We start from the raw sequence: 22,143 nt of genomic DNA on the forward strand, positions 1-22,143 counted from the left end.
ATTCATCAGAGATATTGGTGTGTAGTTTTCTTTTCTTGTGTTGTTCTCACCAGGTTTTGGTATCAGGGTAATGTTGACCTCATAAAATGAGTTAGGGAGTACTGTTTCTTCTTCAATTTTTTGGAAAAGTTTGAGCAGGATTGGTATTAGATCCTCTCTGAAGGTTTGGTATAATTCACTAGTGAAGCCATCTGGTCCTGGACTTTTGCTTTTGGGAAGATTTTGGATGACTAATTCAATTTCTTTACTGGTGATTTTCCAATCTTCTGTTTAGATTTTCCAATTCTTCATGGTTCAGCCTAGGAAGCCTATGTGTTTCTAAGAACTTGTCCATTTCTTCTAGGTTATTGAATTTGGTGGCATATAGTTCTTCACAGTATTCTCGTTGATCCTTTGTATTTCTGTGGCATCAGTGATAACTTCCCCTTTTTCATTTCTGGTTTTGTTTATTAGTGTCTTCTCTCTTTTGATTTTAGTGAGCCTAGTCAAGGTTTCGTCAATTTTGTTAATCTTTTCAAAGAACCAGCTCTTTGTCACTTTAATTTTTTTCTATTGTCTTTTTGTTCTCTATTTCATTTAGTTCTGCTCTGATTTTTTATTATTTCCTTTCTTCTGCTGACCTTGAGTTTCATTTGTTCTTTTTTTTCTAGTTCTTTAAGGTGCATCATGAGGTTATTTATTTGGGATTTTTCTTGTTTCTTGAGATAGGCCTGTAATGATATAAATTTCCACCTTAAAACTGCTTTTGCTGCATCCCAAAAAGTTTGGAAGGATGTATTTTCATCCTCATTTGTTTCTATGTATCTTTTGATCTCTCCTCCAATTTCTTCTTTGACCTGGTCGTTCTTTAAAAGTATATTGTTTAATCTCCAAGTATTTGTGGTTTTTCCTGCTTTTTTTTTTTTTGCAGTTGATATCCAATTTCAAAGTTTTGTGATCAGAGAATATGCTTGGTATGAATTCAATCTTCTTAAATTTACTGAAGCTAGTTTTATGTCCCAGCATATGGTCAATCCTTGAAAATGTTCCATGTACACAAGAATAAAATGTATAGTCTGATGCTTTATAAACGTCAATTATATCTAATGTGTTATTTAGTTCTGCTTTTTCTTTATTTATTTCTGTTTGGATTATCTATCCATAGTTGTCAATGATGTATTTAGGTTCCCTACTATAATTGTGTTTTGGTCAATTTCTCCCTTTAGTTCTGTTAGTAGTTGCTTGTTATATTTCGATGCTCCCTGATTGGGGACATAAATATTGATGACTGTTATGTCTTCTTGTTGTATAGTCCTCGTTGCTATTGTGAAATATCCATCTTTGTCTCTTGTTACCTTTTCACCTTGAAGTCTGTTTCATCTGATATCAGTATGGGTACACCTGATTTTCTCTTGATACTATTTGCTTGGAGTGTCAATTTCCACCGTTTCACTTTGAGTCTATGCTTGTCCTTGTAGCTGAGATGTGTCTCTTGGAGACAGCGTATCGTTGGGTTTAGTTTTTTTGATCCAGTATTCTACTCTGTGCCTTTTTATTGGTGAGTTCAGTCCATTTACAGTTAGTGTGATTATTGATATGTGAGGATTTCCTATCATTCTATCTTTAGTTTTCTGGTAAGACTGTGTCTCTATTGTTTCTTTGCCTTTTTGTTGTCTATTATTTCTGTGTGGTGGTATTCTATGATTTTTTCCCTCTGTTTCTTCTTTTATTACAGTATATATTTCAGTTCTGGATTTTTTTTGAGTGGTTACCATTATGTCTATGTAAAAGAAAGTTTTATATTTAGCGTATTCCATTTTCTTCAGCATGCTTACTTTCTCCATTCCCATATTCAGGTTCAGGGCATCTTTTGATATGACCACATGACTTTTAATTTTTTATGTGTTGTATCACATTATTTGATTTGCAGATATTGTACCAATTTTGCATACTAGGAATGAATTCTCTTGATCATGGTGAATGATCTTTTTAATATATTGCTGAATTCAGTTTCCTAATATTTGGTTGAGGATTTTTGCATCTATGTTCATTTGGGATATTGGCCTATAGTTTTCTTTTCTTGTAATATCTTTGTGTAGTTTTGGAATCAGGGGTAATTGTGGCCTCATAAAATGAGCTTGTTAGCCTTCCCTTTTTCTGGATTTTTTGGTATAGTTTGAGAAGAATAGGTGATATTTCTTTCTTGAATGTTTGGTAAAATTCTCCTGTAAAGCCATCTGGTCCAGGGCTTTTGTTTGTTTGGAGCTTGTTGAGAATTGATTTAATTTTGTAACAACAAAATGTCTGTTCGGAATTTCTGTATCCCCTTGATTCAGCCTTGGAAGATGTATGCTTCTAGAAATTTATCCATTTCTCCCAGATTATCTAATTTGTTGGTGTAAATTTGCTCATAGTATTTTCTTAAAATTTTTTGTATTTCTGTGGTGTCTGTTGTCACTTCTCTTTCATTTCTGATTTTAATTTGGGTCCTCACTCTTTTTTTCTTGATGAGTTTGATTAAATGTTTGTCAATTTTATTTATGGTTTTAAAAAGCCAACTCTTGTTTTCATGATTCTTTTTATTGTTTTTTTAGTCTTTAGATTTTTTATTTCCACTCTGATCTTTATTATTTCCTTCCTTGTACTCATTCTGGGCTTCATTTGCTATTCTTTTTCCAGTTCCCTTAGGTGTAAAGTTACACTGATTATTTTCTTGTTTCTTTAGGTAGGCCATTGCTATGAATTTCCCTCTGAGGACTGCTTTTGCTGTGTCCCATAGGTATTGGGTTGTTGTGTTTTCATTTTCATTTGTCTCAAGTTATCTTTTGATTTCTTTCTTGATCTTATTGATGACGTATTCGTTACTTAATAGCATGTTATTTAGTCTCCTTGAGTTTATGTGTTTTTCAGTTTTGTTTTGTTTTTAATAATTGATTTCTAGTTTAATTCCATTGCAGTCAGAAGGGAATCTTGATATGATTTCAATCTTCTTAAATATAGAAACTTGTTTGTGGTGTATCATATGGTCTATCATGTAAAATGTTCTGTGTGCACTTGAAAGAATGTATATTCTGCTGCTTTGGAGTGAGATGCTCTAAAAATCTCAATGAAATCCACCTGGTCTAGTATGTCATTTAAGGTCGCTGTTTCCACGTTGAATTTCTGTCTGGAAGATTTGCCCATTGGTGTCAGTGCTGAAGTCCTGTATTATGATTGTGTTACTTTTGACCTCTGCCTTCATGTTAGTCAATATTTGCTTTCTATATTTAGATGCTCCTATGTTGGGTGCATAGATGTTTATTTACTAGGGTGATGTCCCCTTATTGGATTGTTCCCTTTACTATTATGCAATGTTCTTCTTTGTCTTTTATTATAGTCTTTGTTTTAAAGTGTACTTTTCCAATATAAGTATTGCTAACGCAGCTTTTGTCTCATTTCCATTTGTGTGAGCACATCTTTTTTCCACCTTTTACTTTCAGTCTGTGTGTGTCTTCCAATATGACATGGGTCTCTTGTAAACAGCATTTGCATGGGTCTTGTTTTCTTATCCACTCACCTACCCTATGTCTTCTGATTGGAGCATTTAATCCATTTACACTTAAAGTGATTATTGATAGGCATATAGTTATTGCTATTTATTATTCACTTAAAAAATCTTTTGTTTATTTTCTCCTTCCTTCTGCTTAAAGAAGTTTTTTTAACATTTCTTGTAATGGCTTGGTGGAGATGAATTTTTTTACGTTTTTATTGTCTGGGAAACTCTATATCTCTTCTTCAATCTTAAATGATAGTATTGCTGGGTAGAGTTGCCTTGGTTGTAGACCCTTGCTTTTTTTATTACTTTGAATATTTTTCCCCATTCCCATCTGACCTGTAAAGTTTCTGTTGAGAAATCAGCTGATAGTGTTATGGGAGCTCCCTTGTAAGTAACTAGTTGTGTTCCTTTATCTTTTTTTTTTTTTTATTAAAGTTTATTGGGGGTGTCAATGGTTAATAATTTACATAGGTTTCAAGTGTACAATTCTGTAATACATCATCTCTATATCACATTGTGTGTTCGCCGCCCAGAGTCAGTTCTCCATCCATCACCATATATTTGATGCCATTTAACCTCATCTATCACCCTCTCCTCCCTTATGCTCTGGTAACCAATAAACTATTGTCTATATCTATGAGTTTTTGTTTCTTTGTTTGTTTGTCTCATTCCTTTGTTGCTTTCAGTTTTACATCCCACATATCAGTGAAATCATATGGTTCTCGACTTTATCTGTCTGACTTATTTCACTTAGCATTATAATCTCAGGGTCCATCCAGGTTGTTGTGAATGGCACTGTTTCATCTCTTTTCTCATGGCAGAATAGTATTCCATTGTGTATACCACATCTTCTGTATCTAGTCATCTATGGAAGGACACTGTGGTTGTTTTCGTTTTGGCCACTGTAAATAAAGCTGCAATGAACATTAGAGCACATATATCTTTATGGATAAACGTTTTCAGATTTTTTTGGGAGATACCCCAGAGTGGGATTGCTGGGTCATATGATAATTCCATGTGTAATATTTTGAGGAACCTCCACACTGCCTTCCATAGTGGCTGCACCAGTCTGCATTCCACCAAGAGTGTATGAGGGTTCCTTTTTCTCCACAGCCTCTCCAACACTTGTTGTTATTTGTCTTGTTGATGATAGTCATTCTAACTTGTATTAGGTGGAATCTCATTGTGGTTTTGATTTGCATTCTTCTCCGATGATTAGTGACATTGAGCATTTTTTCATATATCTGTTTGCCGTTTGTGTGTCCTCTTATAACATATAAGGAGCAACAATAATTTCACGTGACTTTAATCAGAAACAACGGAGACCAGAGAACAATTGAACGACATTTTAGTGTTAAGTCAGAATTCTATATCCAGCAAAAATGTCATCCAAAAATGAAAACTGAAATAAAGATATTGTCAGATAGTGAAAATTGAGATAATTTTTGCAGTCAGAAATGCTAAAGGAAGCTCTGCATGAAGAGATACACCAGATGCAAGCTATAGACTTACAGAAAGAAATAAAGGTCACTAGAAATGGTAAATATGTGAGTATATATAAAAAGGTATTTTGTTTTTCTCCTATCAATTATTTAAATAATATATTATCATTAAAAAATTATTATGACATCATGTTATTAAGCTTATAATTTATGTAGATGTCATATGTATGACAACTATAGCACAAAAAGAGGTAAACATAACTATACTGTTATCAGATATCCGTTTAACAAGAGATGGTACAATTTTAAATCTAAGAAATATTGTAAGTTAAGAATGGCATATATTAAATTCATAGAGCAATATCAGTAAAATATGCAATGAGGTATAGCTAAGGCAATAGACAATTAAAATAGAATATTTTTAAAAAATGTTTAATACAAAAGAAATAATAAAGAGAGGAACAATACAAATGGAGCAAATAGTAAAAAAGAACAAACAGTAGACTTAACCCAGCAATATTGATAACTGTATTTTACCTACATATATTAAACATGTTAATGAAAAGACATTGTAGATTTGTTTTACCTTCATTTAAAAATTAATGTCACATAAATTAGGTATCAAAACAAGGAATATTACCATAAAGAGGGAGATTTTATTAAAATAAATGGCTTTAGTAAGACGTAACAATCTTAAATGTGCATGCTCCTAATAATAGATCTCCAAAATAATTAAAATAAAATCTAAGTTAAAGAGAGAAATAGACACATCTACAATTCAGATTGGAAATTTCAATATTCTCTCAGTGATGATTGAGTAGACAGAAAATAAGCATAAAGAACAGCTGTTCCAATTTCAATCAACTTGACTTATTGATATTTATAGAACATTCCAACCAACAACAGCACTTTCTTTCAAGTGCACATGGAATCACGAGAGCCCACGTAATGAATCATAAAACAAGATTCAATCAACTTATAAGGATTGAAGCCATAAAACTATATTCTCTGACAATGTAATTCAATTATAAATCAAACCAAAAGATCTGGAAAAAGAATTCCTAAAATTTTGAAAATCAAACAACACACAGCCTGATAACTGATGAGTTAAATAATAAATTATAAGAAAAATTCAAATATATTTTAAATTGAATAGAAATGAAACATATTAAAGGTTGTGAGATTAAGCTGAAGCAGTACTTAGAAAATTATAGTTGAATGATTAGTGTAGAAAGAAGTATATCAGTTATGGTTCATTCAGGAGACAGAAATCACACAGTAGTTTGAACAATGTCAGTTTAATACAAAGAATTAATTGTAACAGAGGATAACCTGTAGGTTTAGTGACACATTCAGCTAAAAAAGGTCTGGTGGTAATCTCACTTTCTAATTAAGTACACTATTTTTGTTGTAGTTCCTGGTGGAGGTATTTTCCCCATGGGACAGAAATAAAAATTTGACAAGTGAATTATTAGGTTTAATAGCAGTGAAAGAAGCCACCTCCACTTTCACCCCTTAACTCTTGGACCCATGAATTCTGGATATATAATTGTCTGCTTCAAAACATACACTGCTTGTTTTAAAACGAAACCCTATCATTTCAAGATATCAGTCAAATGGTGAGGTAACTGAGTCATTAGTAAGCTATCATCTTTAAAATCTGTAAGCTATTGCTGGATGATGGAATATACAGTAAGATCAGTTAATTCCATAGACACATGTCCTTTGCTGTACTTCCTTTACTGTGAAATGGCTTTCTTGATCAGATGCAATGTTGTGGGGAATGCCATGATGGTGGTTATGGCATCTGAGTGACCACAGGTTGTGATGTTGGCAGAAAGAGCATGATGGGCAAGGAAAACAAATCCATTTCCAGAATATATTTCCATTCCAACAAAGACAAATTTCTGCCCCTTCCATGATGAAAGAGGTCCAATATAATCAACCTTTCACCAGGTTGGCTGTTACAAGAATAATGACATATTTAAGGTCTATTACTGATCTTTGCTCTCAATGGATTAAGTGCTGAACAATAGTGTTAGCCAGCTCAGCCTTGGTAAGGGGAAGTCCATATTGTTGAGCTCATGTATAGTCACCATGCTTCCCAACATGGCCTTATCTATAAGACCTTTGAACAAACTGAGGTATTTGGGGCACCTCATGTCATTTTGTCCATATGACCACTATCAGCCCTAACTTTGATTGACTGCCACTGTGAGATTTTTTTAGTCAGTTCAGAGCCAATGCCAAGTAATCCTTGGAAAGTCTGAACATTTTCTAATCCTCAGTGCAGGCACTCTAGTATATGGACACAAGTCCCTTTGGGGGAAGGTTTGTTGGAAGATTTACAGTGTGTGTTTACATTAATGATGCAGGGTACTTCTTCAAGGAGCCTTGGCCTCTTTTTCAATTAAGGGCTCTGGATCTATGAATTGACATAAGTTTGGAAACAGGTTGAGAATCTGTGATGCTCTACTGTGTTGACTCAAGTCAGATGATAGATGGTAGTGTTAGCTCAGGTCTGACCCACAGTACATAAAGGACTCACCCTCTGGTCATTTCCTCAGTTTTTTGAATGTAAAATAAGAATAGACATTTGAAGTCAGACAATTAAGTTCATGAACTCATCCTAGAAAAAGTGCTACATACCTAATTGCTGAATATCACTATGGTCACCTTCAAAGTACTCCCCTTGGGAAGCTATGCATCAATGCCAGTTCCTACTCCACACTTCAAAGCAATTTTGGGACTCTTTTATCTGGAATGGCCATCAGAGCTGTCATTGTATTACGCTTGATGTCCTGAATGTCATCAAAATGTCTTCCTTTCACTATTTCTTTATCTTTGGGTAAAGAAAGAAATCATTGGGGGCCAGATCATGTGAGTATGACGAGTGTTCCAATATAGTTATTTGTTTACTGGCTAAAATCTCCCTCACAGACAGTGCCATGTGAGCTGGTGCATTATCATGATACAAGAGCCATGAATTTTTGGCAAAAAGTTTGAGTCACCTAACTTTTCATGCAGCCTTTTAGCACTTCCTAATAGCAAACTTGGTTAATTGTTTGTCCAGTTGGTACAAATTCACAATGAATAATCCCTCTGATATCAAAAAAACGTTAGCAACATCATTGCAACAAGTTTGTGAACTTAATTGCCAGAACTCATATATGAATGAGAGGGTAAGTTTTAATTCTACAACAGTCAGAGTCCATTATAAAACAAAAACAGTAAACCACACAGTGATTTGAATAGAGAGTTTAATATAAAGATTTATAAAATACAGTAAAGAGGGGACGGCCCGGTGGCTCAGGCTGTTAGAGCTCCATGCTCCTAACTCCAAAGGCTGCCGTTCGATTCCCACATGGGCCAGTGGGCTCTCACCACAAGGTTGCCAGTTCAATTCCTCCAGTCCCACAAGGGATGGTGGGCAGCGTCCCCTGCAACTAGAAACGGCAACTGGACCTGGAGCTGAGCTGTGCCCTCCACAACTAAGACTGAAAGGACAGCAACTTGAAGCTGAACGGCATCCTCCACAACTAAGATTGAAAGGATAACAACTTGACTTGGAAAAAAAAAAAGGCCTGAAAGTACACACTCTTCCTCCATAAAGTCCTGTTCCCCTTCCCCAATAAAATCTTTTAAAAAATACAGTAAAGAACTGTAGCAATGAGGTATTAGATAACAATTAGTAAAGATAATTTTAAGAATATAGGAATAAGAGCTATAAGGAATAGCCACTATCCCTGGGGCTAAAATCTAGTAGTATGGGAAAATAATGTTCTCTGGATTTTCAGTGTTCTTATAAAAACGTGTCTCCTGAGCCATGGAAATGTATACACTATAAGAGTATGTCTGCTTTCATTTTCTTGTAGAAACATTTTACTTTTTACATACAATGAGGACTAGATTTGCAGCCATTTGTTTTCTCCAGTGGTGGAGCTAATTGTTTTCCATTCTTATCTCTCCAGGAGACAAATAGTTACATTTTTGGTTAGGAACCTAAATTAGAGCATTATCTCACTGCTTGTTTACATTTCAAAAGGGGTGAGCTTGGAGTCATGAATAAATTTATAGGCTGTAAAAGCCATTGGGTTTATCTTCTCTTTGGAGAGATTTATTTATATGCCAAAGGATTAGGTAAAGATCTTTTTCATCCTGTCTCCAAGGAAACTCTCTCAGAGGAGAGGGAGAAAAATAGTCACTTTCTACATCTCTTGCATACAGAGTAATCCTTCCACTTGTTTAAGATATATTTTCTGTTTGGCTCTTATCATATCACTCTGTAGGGTTGCAAATGTGGAAGACTAATGCTCCAGTGTTATTCTGACAGTTGATTGTGCAATAAGCATAATAAGAAATCTACTTGATTCAGAAACCTCATGTGTTCATTTAGGAAAATTTAATAAACATATTAAAAATCTGACAAGCACTCAAGGAAGAGCTGCGACACTTGCTGCATGAGAACTAAGGTCCAGACTTTATTGGAGAGGGCACAGCATGATCCCCTGTATAACAGAAACATGAAATATGACATTCTGGGAGAACTTGTTAGAAATCTACACCTTGGAATTTGCCAGAAATATTTCCACCAATGTGCTGGAGAGAGTTATTTTGAAGATAGTGTCTTGCTTGAGTCACTCTTCTATGCAAAGAGGATGCTGAGGAAAACTGCTTATTGCTGGATGGCATTGATCACCATGCATTGCAGGATCTGGATGCTAGAGAAGCTGCGCTTGTTGTAGGAACTTGTTGCTGGTGAAGCCAGTTCATGCTGAAAAACCTGCCAGTGGAGCACACTGGAACAAGGAATAGAGTCCCTTCCTCCAACAATGTGTCTGCAGGAGGAAGACACTTAACATTGTACTGACAAAGCTTAACATTGTGCCTGCTGTCAAAGGCCAAGCTGAATTACTTCAGAACAAACAATGAAGTTTGAAGTTGAAGGGCAATAAAATAATAAATGACGCACAAAGAAAGGTATAATATCAATTATATATTGCTCCTTCAGTCAGGAGGGGGTAACTACTACTTAATTAGTCTTTCACCATACATAAAAAATTGGGGAAAATATATGCATCAGTTATTTTCAGATTTTACACAATAGGCAGGGAAATATTGATTCTTGAAAGAAGAAAAACAGAAAAGTTAAGCTTCATGATTGCCCTGGCCTTTTGCCTAAAGACACTTTGTAAAACATAGCATAGGGAAGTGAAGTCTAAGCAGAAGAAAGAATCTTATTGGAGTGAGGATACAAAAATTGAAATATAGAGCTGGAAATGTGACAGGAAATTGTGGGGCAGTGTATGAGAGAAGAGGAAGCTGCATAACATAAGAGCTCCAGAAATATACATAAGCATCTCTTGGTCTTTAGCAGAATACTAAGCTATGCATACTCTGGGTCAGGCACTATAAGGCAAAGAATTATAGGGAAATGTGCACTAAACAGAGATTCTGAAGTTTACACTCAGCTGTGAGACATTGATGTCTGACCAGCTAGATTAGAAAAGCTTAACTATACACCCTGGCATCTCAACTGGCCCCAGTATGACCATACATTAAGAATAGGGCTATTCTAAACCCTAAAGTGAAGACTAATGAGACATGCCCTGTCAAACACAGACAAGAGGGTCAAGAGCTCAAGAGGGTCAAGCTCGTAGAATCCACAAGTAACATACTTACATAACAGAACAAAGTTTGATGCTCCTCATAGATACACAAGAAAAAAATGCAGGTGTTCCACACATACAATTCAAAATCTCCAGCGTTCACACACACACACAAAAAAAACAACCCAAAAACCAAACAAACAAACCCTCAATATATGAAAAGCAGAAAATGTCACATAGTCAGAAGAAAAAAAGAAAGACATAAAAATGAAAGAAATGAATAGAATTAGCAGACAGGTGTGTTAAACAAATTACAAAAATTACAAATATATTCAAGCATTAAAGAAAACATGAATGTGATGAGGAGAGAAATGGAAGATATAAAAGAACCAATGTACTTTCCAGTCATAAAAGAATTATTACCTGCAATGAAAATTACTATACTAAAAACTATAATACATTTTTTTTTTAAATTGAAGAAGACACACAGAAAATGGAAAGACATTACATTTTCGTAGAATGGAAGAATCACCATAGTTAAAATGGCCATATTACCCAAAGCAATATACAGATTTAATGCAATCCCTATCAAAACCCCATGGCATTTTTAAAGAAATAGAACAAAAAATCATCAGATTTGTATGGATCCACATAAGACCCTAGATAACCAAAGCAATCCTAAGAAAAAAGAATAATGCTGGAGAAATCACACTCCCTGACTTTAGCTTGTACTACCAAGCACAATAATCAAAACGGCATGGTATTGGCAGAAAAACACGCCACACAAACCATGGACTAGAATTGAAAACCCAGAAATAAACCCACATAAATATGGACAGATAATTTTGGACAAAGGAGCCAAAAACATACAATGGAGAAAAAAAAAAACCCTCTTCAATAAATGGTACTGGGAAAAATAGGAAAGCCACATGCAAAGAATTGCTATCTGTCACCACGTACCAAAATTAACTTAAAATGAATCAAGACCTAAACATAAGACAATGAAAACAATAAACTGCATAGGAGAAAGTATAGGTACTAAACTTATGGACCTTGGGTAAAAGAGGTTTTATGAATTTGACCTCAAGGCAAGGGAGTAAAAGCTAAAATAAATGAATAGGACTATATCAGACTAAAAATCTTCTGCCCAGCAAAAGAAACCATCAACAAAACAAAGAAGCAACCAACCAAATTGGAGAAGATAATTGCAAACAATGCATCTGATAAGGGGCTAATATCCAAAGTATATAAGGAACTAATACAACGTAACAACAAAAAGACAAACAGTCCAATTACTAAATGGGCAGAGGACATGAACAGAAACTTCTCCCAACAATACATACCAATGGCCAATATACATATGAAAAAATGCTCAACTTCGCTAGTTATTAAGGAAATGCAAATCAAACCACAATGAGATATCACCTCACACCAATTAGAATGGCTGTCATCAACAAGACAAATAGTAACAAGTGTTGGAGAGGCTGTGGAGGTAAAGGAACCCTTATACACGGTTGGTGGGAATGCAGGACTGGTGCAGCCGCTATGGAAGGCAGTCTGGAGGTTCCTCAAAAAATTAAAAATAGAATTACCATATGACCAGCAATCTCTCTCCTGGGTATCAAAAAAATCTGAAAACATTTATACATAAAGACACATGTGCTCCAATGTTCATTGCAGCTTTGTTTACGGTGGCCAAGACATGGAAACAACCAAATGTCCTTTGATAGATGAATAGATAAAGAAGTTGTGGTATATATACACAATGGAATACTATTCGGCGGTAAGAAAAGATGATATAGGAACATTTGTGACAACATGGATGGATCTTGAGAGTATAATGCTAAGCAAAATAAGTCAGACAGAAAAAGCAGAGAAGCATATGATCTCACTGATACGTGGTATATAAAACTGAAAACAACAAGAGAACAACACAAAAAACAAGAAGAAACAAAAACTCATAGACATAGACAATAGTTTAGTGGTTACCAGAGGGTAAGGGGGGACATGGGCGGTAGATGAGGGTAAAGGGGATCAAATATATAGCGATGGAAAGAAAATTGACACAGGGTGGTGAGCACAGAATGTGATATGTAGATGATGTATTACAGAATTGTACACCTAAAATCTATGTAACTACTAACAATTGTCACCCCAATAAACTTTAATTGGAAAAAAGCATAATTTTAAACATTTTAAACTGGGTTGTCTTTTTATTGTTGAGTTGTAAGAGTTCTTTATATATTCTGGATACTAGAACCTTATCAGATATATGATTTGCAATTTTTTTTTTCCATTCTGTTGGTTGTCCTTTTTTAAAAAAAAGCCTTTACTTTTAAGATATTAATTAGGTTCACAGAAAAATTGTGGGGCGGTACAGAAATGTCCCATATATCCCAAGCTCCTACACATGCATAGCTTCCCCCATTATCAATATCCACCAACAGAATGTACATTTGTTACAATTGATGAACCTACATCGACCATCTGGGCCTGGTGCTTTTTCTTTTGGAAGGTTATTGATTTAATTTCCTTAATAGATATAGGACTATTCATATTGTTTATTTTATCTTGTGTGAACTTTGATAGGCTGTGACTTTTAAGGAATTGGTCCATTTAATCTAGATTATTAAATTTGTGAGCATAGAGTTGTTCATAGTATTCTTTAATTATCCTTTTAGTTTCCATGGGATATGTAGTAATGTCCTCTCTTTTATGTGATAGTAGTATTTTTTGTCATGTCTCTTTTTCTTGGTTAGCCCACCTACAAGCGTATTGATTTTATTGATTTTTTCAAAGAACCAACTTTTCATTTCATTGATTTTCTATAGATTTCCTATTCTCAATGTTATTGATTTCTGTTCTGTTATCATTTTTTATCTTCTGCTTACTTTGGATTTAATTTGCTCCTCTTTTTCTAGTTTCTTTAGATGGAAACTTAGACTATTAATTTTAGATCTTTCTTCTTTTATAATATATGTAGTCAATGCTCTAATTTTCTCTCTAAACACTCCTTTTGTTGAATCCCACAAACTTTGGTAAGCTGTGTTTTTATTTTCATTTAGTTCAAAATATTAAAATTTCTTTTGAGATTTCTTCTGTTACCCATGTGTATATTTGGAAGCATGTTCTTTAATTTCCACATATTTTGAGATTTTCGTGTTTATATTTCTGTTACTGATTTCCGGTTTAATTCCGTTGTGGTATGAGAGAAAACATTATATGATTTCTAGTCTTTTAAGTTTGCTAACTTGTGTTTTATTGCCCAGAATATGGTATATTTTTGGTGAATGTCCCATGTAAGCATGACAAGAATATGTAGTCTACTGTATATCCAGTTGTCCCAGAACCATTTGATAAAAAGACTATTATTTCCCCATTAAATTGTCTTAGCACCCTTGTAAATTTGTTGCACAAAATGTATATGGGTTTATTTTTGGACCCTCAGTTCTACTCCAGTGATCTATACATCTATCTTTATACTAGTTATACACAGTTCTGATTACTCTAGCTTTGTTGTAAGTTTTTGAAATTGGAAATGTTAGTCCTCCAGCACTGTACTTTTTCAAAATTATTTTTTTCTGTTCACTAACTCTTTATAAAAGACAACCAATTGTGTAATGCTAATACAAAACCAATATATTACGGGATTTATAACATATGTAGAAGTAAAATGAATTAGAAAAAGTACAAAGAAGAGGAAGGAGTTAGTGAAATTATACTGTTTAGTTTTCTCATATTTTATGTAAAAATTATATAATGTGAATTCAGGGTAGATTTTGGGAAGATAAATGTTCATATTGTAAACCCAAGGGCAACAATGAAGAAGAAGAAGAAGAAGGATGAGAAGGACAAGGAGAAAGAAGAGAATAAAGAGCAGCAGAAGAAGGTGGAGATAAAAAGCCAATATAGCAGATACAATGGAATACTAAAAATGCATGATTATTGCAAAATGAAGTAGGAAAGAAGTAACAAAGAAGAACAAAGGAACAACAAATAGGTAAAACAAATAGAAAATGAATAACTATGTGGGAGACTTAAACTCTCCTGTATAAACAACCAATTTAATATAAATGGACTAAACATCCTAATTAAAAGAGAAGTTTGTCAACATGGATTAAAAAACAGAACCTGTTACATGATGTGTATATGAGACGCATATTAAGTATAAATACCACATAGATTAAAAGTAAACAGATAAAAAATAAATGCCTATACAAATACCAAGCTTATAGGCTTCAGAATATAAATTATCAGGGAAAGTAGACTTCAGGGTAAGGAATATTACATAGATAAATAGGGACAGTTCAAAATGACAAAAGGGTCAATTTATCAAGAAGACATAACAATCTGAAATGTCTATGTACCTAACACTAGAGTTCAAAAAAAATGAAACATCTAGTAACATCTAGTAAGTTTGTTCTCTGTATCTATGAATCTGTTTCTGTTTTGTTTGTTTGTTTCTTTATTTCTTTCTTTTTTTTAAAGATTTTATTGGGGAAGGGGAACAGGACTTTATTGGGGAACAGTGTGTTCTTCCAGGACTTTTTCCAAGTCAAGTTGTTGTCCTTTCAATCTTAGTTGTGGAAGGCGCAGCTCAGCTCCAGGTCCTGTTGCCATTTTCAGTTGCAGGGGAGCAGCCCACCATCCCTTGCAGGTGTCAAGGAATTGAACTGGCAACCTTGTGGTTGAGAGCCCACTGGCCCATGTGGGAATCGAACCACCAGCCTTCAGCGTTAGGAGCGCGGAGCTCCAACCGCCTGAGCCAACGGGCTGGCCCCATTTATTTTAATTTTTTATATTTTTTATTACTTTCAGGTATACAAAACAATGTAATAGTTAGACATTTACATCCCTCACAAAGGGGTGTAGTTACACAAAGTAATAACCACACTTCCCCAAAATACTACCCCTCTGATATCATATATAGCTGTTAGAATTCCATTGACTCTATTCCCTATGCTGTACTCCACATCCCATTACTATTATATACATATATGTGTATATAACTATATATACATATATATGCGTATATGTGTATATACACACATATATGTATATATGTTTATAGTTAACATTCAATATTATTCAGCTTCAGCTTCAGGTGTATAGCACAATCCATGAAATGGTCTCCCTAATAAGAAAAGTGTCCATCTGACACCCTACAAAATCTTTACAACATTACTGATTATATTCTCCAAACTGTCTTTCATATCCCTTTGGCAATCTTGTGGTTACCAATTTGTACTTTCTAATCCCTTTATCTTCTCCCCCTTTGTCATCTCCCTCCCTTCTTGCAACCATCAGTTTTTTTCTCTATATATCTGAGTCTATTTCTGTTTAGTTTGCTCATTAATCTTGTTCTTTAGATTCCACATATAAGTGAGATCATATGGTATTTGTCTTTTTTAGTCTGACTTCTTTCACTTAGCGTAATACCCTATAGGTCCATCCATGTTGTCACAAATGGTAAGATTTCATTATTTTCTATTGCAGAGTAATATTCCATTGTATATATGTATGTATGTATCGTACATATGTATGTATACATATGATATATTGTTGCCTTACAGCTGCTGTTCCCCACGCCTTCCCCATGATATCACAAGGAAGTGTCTCAGGAAGCTGAGACCCGATGGAATGATATCAGTCAGGCTGTCTTATCTGATGGTATCAGTACAGTGATTCCATCCCCTGTGGTTATGCATGTGTGTGAAGGCACAGTACATGTTGGAGCACAATGTGGACTTTCGGGAAGAACAGCCAGTGAGGTACTTGACTCGTGGACCATGGAAAAAACAAGCGTTACTTCCTTGTATGATTACTAAGAAAAGCCATGCGTTGGCCCAATTTGGGGCTCAGTCCTTGAGGCTTGAGTCCCTTGGCCCCGCTTGCACTCTACTCTTGTCTACTGTCTTTCTTAACTTTGCGCCACACTTCTCGCTTTCCACTGCTGTTGTCGTGCTGGACACGACATCATATATGATATATATATATATATATTACATCTTCTTTATCCAATCATCTATTGATGGGCACTTCAGGTGCTTCCATATCTTGGCCATTGTAAATGGTGCTGCAGTGAACATAAGCGTTGGGGGACTGGTTGAGAAAAGTGAAGGGATTAAGAAGTACAAATTGGTAGTTACAAAAGACTCACAGGGATGTAAAGTATAGTATGGAGAATATAGTCAATAATATTGTAAAAAATATGTATAACATCAGATGTGTACTAGATATCAGGGGATCACTTCATTAAATTATATAAATGTCTAACCATTACACTGTGTATTTGAAACTAGTAGAAAGTAATCGTGAATGTTAACTATAAAAAACAGTCACAGGGATATATAGTAGAGCATAGGGAATATAGTCAATAATATTGTAATAACTATGTAGGGTGTTAGATAGGTAAGTAAAATTATTAGGATTATCACTTTGTGAGGTATATAAATGTCTAATCACTAGGTTGTTTTGTACACCTAACAGTTAATAAAAATAAATAAAAAATGAAACAGAAATTGATATAACTAAAAGGAGAAATAGACAAATTCACGATTATATTTGGAGATTTCAACACTTCTTTCTCAATAATTGATGTAATAAGTAGACATAATATCAGTACAAATATGGAAGAAAAATACAATATGGGAGAAAAAAGAAATATATTGAAGAATTAAAAAAAGAAGACCTATATTTTCAACTATCTTGATCTAATTGCCATTTATTGAACATTTCATCTAAAAACAGAACATTTCATCTAAAAAGAGCAGAATACACATCTTTTTTAGGTGTTCATAGGGCATTCACCAAGATAGATGATTTGCTGGGATTTAAAACAAGTCTGACTACATTTAAAAGGATTAAAATAACAGAATATCTTCTAATACCACATTAAATTAGAAATAAATGATAGAAATATATGTGGAAAATACCTGAAAATTTGGAAAGTTAACACCATACTCCTAAATAATCAATGGGTCAAAGGAGAAATTACAAGGAAAATTGGAACATATTTCAAATTGAATAAAAATGAAAACAAAACATCAAAATTTGTGTGATGCAGCTAAAGCAGTGATAGGGAGAAATCATAGCACTAAAATTTATATAAGATTAGAAGGATGGGGTAAAGTCAATGATCTATCTTTCCATCTTTAAAAGCTAGATAAAGAACAATTAAACCCAATGTAAGTAGTTTCAACCAAGTTGTTGCGTGCATCAATAGCTCATTCTTTTTTTATTGCTGAGTGATATCGCATGGTATGGATGCATTTTTTTTTTGCTCACTTTCAGTTGGATTGTCTGTTTTCTTATTGTTAAATTTTGAGAGTTTTACAAATTTTCCTAGGAATCAACTTCAATTACATTCCAAATTTTCACCAAAATTACAGATTATCATGGCAATAATGGAAGGAACTCTGTTAAGAAGAGGAAGGTGCAATAATCTGTAAGTAAAAATAATTACTAATTTAGTCATGGGATTACAATTATGATTATTTCTTCTTTAAAATTTTTAAATGTTAAAATTTTTATTAGAAAAGAAGCAAAATGTGGCTGCACTTGAGAAATATGTTTTTCTAAGAAGTTTGTTGATCATTGACCACATGCAAATAAAAACCATAAATTTTTATTGGTTTATAAATGACCAGATTTTAAACTTGAGAAGAACAGAAATTTGTTAAATTTAAACTATTTAATTTAAATTTGTTAAAATTAAGCTATAAAAATTTAATGTTATTTGCAGTATTAGCAACTTAATGCATTTTTCTGTTGACATGATGCTGACTTCACAGCTTCATTTATGAAAAATCAGCAGTTTCCATGTCTCAGACTGCACTCTGTGAAGCAGAAATTATTTGTAGGGTGGTTTGTTCTTAGCTCTGGGATACCTAGGGCAGCAACAGGGATACCTTTTCTCTAAAGAAGAATAGGCCAGAAAGGGAGGGTTAAAGTATGGGGCTTTAGGTTCCAAGTATAAAAACACTTTAAATCTTCTTTGTAAAATAGGAGGTGGTATAATATGCTGAGTGTGAGAGTGCTGAATAAGGTAGGAGACCTGAGTACAGGAGAGACTGGGAGACCCTCCATGGATGAAGCAAACAATAAATGATGGTGTTGAAAACAACACTTATCAAAGAATGATATCAACACTTATCAACACTTGAATCAAAGAATGATGTCCAGCACAATGAGGACAGGTCTGTTCAAGTCTCTACGTGGGACCAGTGACATGGGAAAGAAAGACCAATCACATATTTCCCTTCAGAGCAAAAATGTGTACTCTAAGTCTTCAGCATCATAATTTAGATGTGGGTGAATCTGAATTCACAGTGAATAATACTACAGTGAGTCTAGCAAAGGGAAAAAGGCTCTGAATCAGATGTTTTAGCTCTTAGGGGAAAAGGGAGAGGCTCTTGCATGTTTGGAAAGATTGGGGTGAAAAGGGATTTAGTGTAATGAAGGGTATAACAGAAACTTTAGAAAGGAATTTATAGTTAATTTGTAGTGGCAGAGGAATTCTAAGCTTCTGGAGGCCAGAGATTAAGTTCTTTGCACCCACCTCTGCACCTAGCAATGCTTAGATACATAATGAGTGTTCAAAAAATACTAGAAAGGGAGGGAGAAGGAGGGAGATAGATAAATAGAAGACAGATGATAGATTAGATAATAGATAGATGATAAATAGACAGATGATAGACAGATGATAGAGAGTAGATAGATAGATAGATAGATAGATAGATAGATAGATAGATAGATGATAGATAGATAGATAGACAGACACATAGATAGACAGATGGCAGACAGGCATTGTTCATGGGAGTGACTCTTCTAAGCAGGACAAGAGAAGCAAACATGCATACCTTAAATATATGTCTCACAGTCCACAGGCTAAAATTCAAGGAAACATTCCCTTTGCTAAATATACTTGATAGTGACAATAGAAAGGTCAAGTAGAGCTGTACTTTGAGAGTGAAAAAAGGATATCCACACTTGGGCTCCTGGGACACTAAGCTGTCAGCTGTATCCATCCTTTCTCTATTCTGGGTCTTTTCAGTATTGGAATCTGGGCCACAAAGTTTGGGATGCATACGATAACTGGTATCTTTAATAATAAACTACCATTGATTTCTCAGCCAAGGGTCAGACTCCTCTTCCTCCCTTTCAGAAGTTCAGACTCTTGGCACTTGTGTGCAGAAGTGAGAAATCATTTACACATTATTGATACTCTGCAACTCCCTCCACCTCCCATTCCATACATGTAAACCCTGCAAGGTCTGAGTTGTATGACAGAAGCTCCTACTAATTGGTGAGAAGCTATCACTTTGTGAGGGTGTGATGTTACATATGCCCACACTGCTGTTGGCTTTAGACTTTTCTCAGAAATGTCGAAGAGGTGGTGGGTGAGCTGGAGGACATGCAGTAAAAGGAGGTGAGCAATTGCTAATAAAAGGGTTACATCGGCTCTTTTCCTACCTGACATTTTATTGGCTAAATATTTTTCTGCTTTTCTCTTTTTTGAACAGGCAACAACAAGGAGGGATTTTGTTCCTAGAGGATCTACTACTTGCTACATGAGCTGGGTTCTACAGCTGGAGAAATTTCTGCAGAGATTTATTCTTTGTTGTTGTGCTTTCACTGACATGTCCCTTGACTTCAGACTCCTTTTCTCTGGGAAAGTAGTCCATCCTTTCCACAGTTTCACTTTCCATGGTTTCAGTTACCCACAGTCAATCTTGGTCCAAAAATATTAAATGAAAAATTCCAGAAATAAACAATTCATAAGTTTTAAGTTGGGTGCCATTCTGAGCAGCATGATGTAATCTTGTGCCATCCTGCCTGGAACATGAATCATCCCTTTATGCAGCATATCCATACTGCATATGTTTCTTGTCACTTAGTAGCAGTCTAGGTTGTCAGATCGACTGCTGTGGTACCACAGTGCTTGTGTTCAAGAAAATATTTTATTGTTATGACGATTGTTCTAGTTTATTATTAGTTATTGTTGTTAATCTCTTACTGTGCCAAATTTGTAAATTAAACTTTATCATCGGTATGTATATGTAGAAAAAACATACCGCATTTCCCAAAAATAAGACCTAACCAGAAAAAAAAACCCTAACATGATTTTTCAGGGTGACATCCCTGAACATAAGCCCTAATGCACCTTTTGGAGAAAAAATTAATATAAGACCCAATATTATTTTCGGGGAAACACGGTAGTATATGTGGGGTTCGGTACTATTAGGTTGGTGCAAAAGTCATTGCGGTTTTTGCAATTATTTTTAACCTTTTAAGCCGCAATTACTTTTGCACCAATCTAATATCTGGTTTCAAGTATCCATTGTGGGTCTTGGAACATACTGCCCATGGATAAAGGGGGACTACTGTACTTAGAGCAAGTATAGTAAATTAGTTCTCATTAGGCCTAGAATTGGAGAATACAGTTTGTACAATGGGGTTACAGTATGACCTCCAAAATTATCAAAGACTTAAGCACTCCTGTGCTCATCAGTGATAACATTGGAAGTCCTGGAGCACTGATGGACTCTGTATCAATAGGAAGCCTTGGTGAGGAAGTCTATGGTTCCACACCTCTGTGGAGCTCATCTCAAGACTGTCCTAGGGCAAGAACAGGATTCCTATGGGGATAGGTTTCATAAAGGCCATTCTTTGTGGAAGTAAAGATTTGGCTATTGTGATTCTGTGTCTTGTGTGTATATGAGATGCATTTCTAGTTCTGATATTCTAGTGTAGAATATTCTATCTTTGAACTCTGGGTGAAATGTTTTGTGTTATCAAGCTATCCACAAACTGGGAAATGAATATGACTGGCATATGAATGATATTGTTACTAGAATTTCTTACTTATATTTCTAATACTTCTTTTGCATTGCTTATGTTTCAAGTTGCCTTTAAACTCGATTAATTTATTAAATGTCTTGTTGAGTTTGTGAAATGCTTTTTTCTAAACAGAGGGCTTTCATGTATAGTTATTATGCTCGTCATTAATCAGCTCTTAATTACCTTGAGAAAAAGAGAATTAAAGAGTAAACCAAAATATATTATTGAAAAGTCAGAATGATGTCATAAAATAAATCTATGCTTGGTATTCTCATCTGGTATTAGTTTGCTAAGAGTTTCATCATAATTGGGTGCTAAATTTCATGAAACATTTTTTTCTGCATTCATTTAGATGATGATATGGTTTTTCTCCTTATTTCTGTAATTGCAATGAAATAAATGGATTGATTTTAAAGGATCAACCCAATCTCATATTTCTGGAATAAATCCAACATAATTTTGATGTATTACCAGTTTTAAATATTGTTGCTGTCCTCATCAGATTTTGGTGTCAGGTTATGCTTTTCTAAAATGAGTTGAGGAGGGTGATGTCATTATGATAACCAAATAAGACATCCCTCGTTTATATACCTCACTCAACAGCAATATTTGGTATCCATCCATGGAAAAAGGTACCTTTCTGGGAGCTTTGGATCCAGGCAGGAGATTGTGGAGACCCAGTTCAGTCCAATACTGAGAAGAGCCCTTTTGAGACTCAGGTGGCTGACTCTCTGAC

General features: G+C 34.7%; 1 long non-coding RNA gene across 1 annotated transcript; it reads left to right on the plus strand.

The window, feature by feature from the left end:
• Positions 1-919: 919 nt before the first annotated feature.
• On the plus strand, positions 920-20,575 carry LOC117015462 (uncharacterized). Its single transcript, XR_004421711.1, has 3 exons — positions 920-953; positions 17,957-18,012; positions 20,090-20,575. It is a non-coding gene; the product is annotated as an uncharacterized LOC117015462 (long non-coding RNA).
• The last annotated feature ends 1,568 nt before the right edge of the window (positions 20,576-22,143 follow it).

The sequence above is a fragment of the Rhinolophus ferrumequinum genome, chromosome 22 (genome assembly GCF_004115265.2).
Source record: "Rhinolophus ferrumequinum isolate MPI-CBG mRhiFer1 chromosome 22, mRhiFer1_v1.p, whole genome shotgun sequence".
Classification (NCBI taxonomy): Eukaryota; Metazoa; Chordata; class Mammalia; order Chiroptera; family Rhinolophidae; genus Rhinolophus; species Rhinolophus ferrumequinum.